Source organism: Salvelinus alpinus, chromosome 8 (genome assembly GCF_045679555.1).
Source record: "Salvelinus alpinus chromosome 8, SLU_Salpinus.1, whole genome shotgun sequence".
Taxonomy (NCBI): Eukaryota; Metazoa; Chordata; class Actinopteri; order Salmoniformes; family Salmonidae; genus Salvelinus; species Salvelinus alpinus.
The window spans coordinates 24,069,953-24,073,953 of NC_092093.1; the positions used below are offsets into that span (position 1 = coordinate 24,069,953).

At 43.0% G+C, this 4,001-nt stretch overlaps 1 long non-coding RNA gene across 1 annotated transcript; it reads left to right on the forward strand.

Moving 5' to 3' along the window:
• The first annotated feature begins 1,906 nt into the window (after nucleotides 1–1,906).
• LOC139582753 (uncharacterized) lies at nucleotides 1,907–3,681 on the forward strand. The gene is made up of 2 exons (XR_011676417.1): nucleotides 1,907–2,425; nucleotides 2,749–3,681. It is a non-coding gene; the product is annotated as an uncharacterized lncRNA (long non-coding RNA).
• The last annotated feature ends 320 nt before the right edge of the window (nucleotides 3,682–4,001 follow it).

Consider the following 4,001-nt stretch of genomic DNA (forward strand, 5'->3'; position numbering starts at 1 on the left):
ATGCATGCAGACAAATGACAGGCATAAACAAGCATGCATTCAGATTTATCCACCCAAATAAATGAACAGATCCCATTTACCATTCTCATGAAGGTTTCCTAAATGACAGTTCTAATGAGAGTATGAATAAGCAAGACTGATGATGATGCACTACCTGTCTATCTCTATGGCACATCACGTATCCAATACCACATCTCTAATTGGCTATCCCTGTCATTGTACCTCGTTTCAGAATGCCTCAGCAGCATAAATTAACAAGTGAGCGCTGTTACCTAATTGCCTTGATTAGCATAGAGCCCTGCTGCAAAGCAAAGGCAGCAATCAGAGCAGGAAATCAGCAGTTATTATCTCTACCCACATGACTGTCAACAGTGACAAACGGGTCTAAATATCAAGCGCAACATGGGGCAAATCTGGATCTGACACAAAATAGTAAAGCGCCGTAAATTGGCTGTGTGTGTGAGTGTGCAGACATGTGGGGACGTGCACCTGTGTGTGTGTGTCTAATGGTGTGTCTCAGAGTATGACACAGACCTCGTTGGAATAGTCCTTCATTCCTGTGTTATATCTACTGTATGTGCCACTGCATCTCCAGCAGAAATGCATTCATTGTTGTTAATGAAGGTTGTGATGAATGCCATGGTGAGTGGATCTGAGTAATGCATTAGCCCAGAGAGACTGACTGTACTGGTTATTACAGCTTAATCCATACAGGGCACAAGGCTATAATCAAGGAGCCGACAAATCAACACAGCGTCATTCAACAGGATCAAAGCCTTTCAGCACAGCTCTGCACTGATGCCTTGGAAATTGACCAATTAGAGAGGGGGGGGGGGCGGTTGGGGGGGGCTGTGTTTCTTACTTTCCAACTTTACTACCCTTTCTATTACCTAGAGGTAGCATTAGACAAGATAATTATAGTCCTCTCTCTTTCTTTCTCTCTCTCTCTCTCTCTCTCTCTCTCTCTCTCTCTCTCTCTCTCTCTCTCTCTCTCTCTCTCTCTCTCTCTCTCTCTCTCTCTCTCTCATATATATATTTGATGGGATACAAAGTTTTTTCTCACTCCAGGGTTTCAATGAAAGTGTTCTAAAAAATGTCAAAAAAATGTCAATGTTCCATTGTTCCTGGTGAGGCTGTGAGACTGTGAGGCTGCATGCACCTCCACTCAAAGCCTTAACCCTAAAGCCTGTCTATCTGCTGCTGCTCTGAGATTAAGGTAACGACACTGGCTTATGATGTCGGCAGAGCTGAGCTTAAATGCCCCTAATGACACTAGCGGGAAAATAGTGGAGAGGAGAGGGGGTGAAGGATGGATGGTGGGAAAGGAAAGGGAAGAGGGAGGTAGAGAGGAGAAGGGTGGAGGAATCAATGAAGAACGAATGGGTTCACTATTGTGCGACTAAGTATTTTGTTCTAAATCAGGAACCATGGAGCCATGGATATAAAGAGACGCTGTCTGTGTTTGCAAGTAACACAGGATGTTGGCGGCACCTTAACTGGGGATAACGGGCTCGTGGTAATGGCTGGAGCGGAATCAGTGGAATGGCATCAAATACATCAAACACATTATTTCCATATGTTTGATGCCATTCCATTCGCTCCATTTTGGACATTATTATAAAACGTCCTCATCCCAGCAGCCTCCTGTGGTGTGTAAGTTTACTTTTATGCATGCATGAATGTCCCATTCCAGTTCATATAGTGTGAATCTATGCATTTCTTCAGTAATTGATTTATTGTCTCTCACGCATGTCTGGTGTATCAAGACTACAGGAAACACAGATGAGACTGTATAAAGCAGCCTATCCATGTGGAGATGGAATGGGAGGAGGGGCTTACACTGTGATGTGTCTCCCCACACAGAGTCTTCTGAATGACGGATTTCCTATTTAACCTCTTGGGCGGATGGGGGGTTGGCGTAGGTCGCGCTAGCTAGCGTAGCGGCGGGCTAATTAAGTGGGGAAAGAAGATGAAGCGGCGTTGGGTGGTGAAAATGCTGATGGTGGAGAGATGTGAGGAACGAGGCAGGGTCGACTAGCCGACAGCTCCAATCACCTCCACAGGTCACAGTGTTCTGTGTGTTGACAGGCATCATGGATCACTCGGCAAGAAAACAGCTCACGTCAACAACCACTAGCGGTCAACATCCAACAAACAACGACCAGACAAAACAACAAAGCAAACGGCCAGGCATACAGACGATCAGTTGCCCCCGGTAACAGATCGACCTCCATGCTCCAGGAGGCAGGAAGAGGAAAAGCTGACTAAACCTGCACCTCATCCTGTATTAATAGATTACCCATAATATGCTGCTGTGAGAGAGTTGGTTTCCCAGGCAACATCAAGGACTACTGAAATGGTTGTATGGTCATTAACTGCATGGCTGTGATTAAAACCTTTTTATTGTGGCAGGCTTGACAGAAAGGTATGCAGCTACATATACATTTAAGATAGATATTGCAGAATGTTCTGAAAACTATTTTATTCACTAATAAGGATATTAAAGAGTTTCAAGGCAACAATTAAACAAGTGACCATGAATCTGAATAGAATTCCAAAGTCTATCTGAGAGACTTAATTAGCTTTATCATTGTTAAACAATACATGTTTACTTCCTCTACTAAGCACTGCAGCAAAACCGTATTTTATGCTGGGTTGAAAACAAGCCCGATCAACACACTGACTGACACTGTGAGCTATCCCCCCCCCTCCCTCCCTCCCTCCCGTTCTTCATTTATTTCCGCACAGAGCCGTGACAGACAGACAGAATGTAGCTAACCACTGCAAACATCAGCAACATGGCAAACAACACGTTGTGGTGACAGCAGGGATCCACCAACATTGACCCAGCTACATCCAGCTGTTAATACAGCATGGATACAACAAGATTTAAAAGATCCAACACCATAAAGAAGATGGATGGAAAGACATTGTTAAAAATATGCCTTTGTTTTCTCTCTACTTGTTCATGTCAATATTCAAGATCAGAAAATATAACAACTTAAAATTCCCAGGGTGTAATGCAATGAGTTTGGTTTCTTGATTATATTTTGACAAATATATTTCTTCAATTTCTCCACAAATCCCCTCAAGCAAAAAGACTTGAATTCTTAATACTCTATTTCTGGAAGGTCACACAGCAGTCCAGGCACTCCAATCTAACACTCTTCCTGGTTCATGTTGAAGGTCACTGTCTAAATGACCAGTCTGGATTGGACTGAATCGAGGTGTATATGTGAGAGGTGTGTGTGTGTGTGTTAGGGTGTGTGATCAGTGACAGTAGACATGCAGTGTGTCAGATGTCACTCGTTGGCCCCTTGTCTCCTGCTATAACCTAAAGGCCTGGGACTGTGAGGCTGAATAAGTGACTTCTTCTCTATTAGCTTTCACTGAGTAGAACCCGTCCAGCCACTGCCTTTCATTGAAGGTAAAATGTGAGAGGTCTATGAAAAAGGTTGCCTTCACACTTGTGGTCAGTCTCGAGTGAGATCCAAGTGACCTCTAGAAGTGACCTCTGTTCACTGATGGGTTCAGCTCCACATGTGAAGTCACATGCATAAAGCAGAGCATGTGTGCCATTAGGATCATTAAGATCTGACAGTTACCCCATGGTTCTTGACACCTGACCCTGACCTTTGTGGCCTATGTTGAGTGCATCAAAAATAAAATGTATTTATCCAATTCATGGAAAATGTATGCATTTTATTTCTTATTTTCTCCATGCTTCAATTGTCTTTTATCAATAACTGGAATGTGAAGGGACAAGATCCAGGCATTTTTCTCATCATAATAATCAATGAATGGGTCAGACACCTTCATCCTTTAAATAAGTGTTTCTTCCTTTTTAATATGTAGGCTATTTGTCACTCACAGCCTATGCACATGTTAGCATTTGTCATAGGAATACATAGGCCACACTAATGTCTTCCATTCCATTCCTTTAAGCATGTGTTTGCACAGAAAAACAATTTCAACCAAATTCCAGCAAAATTATTCATTTC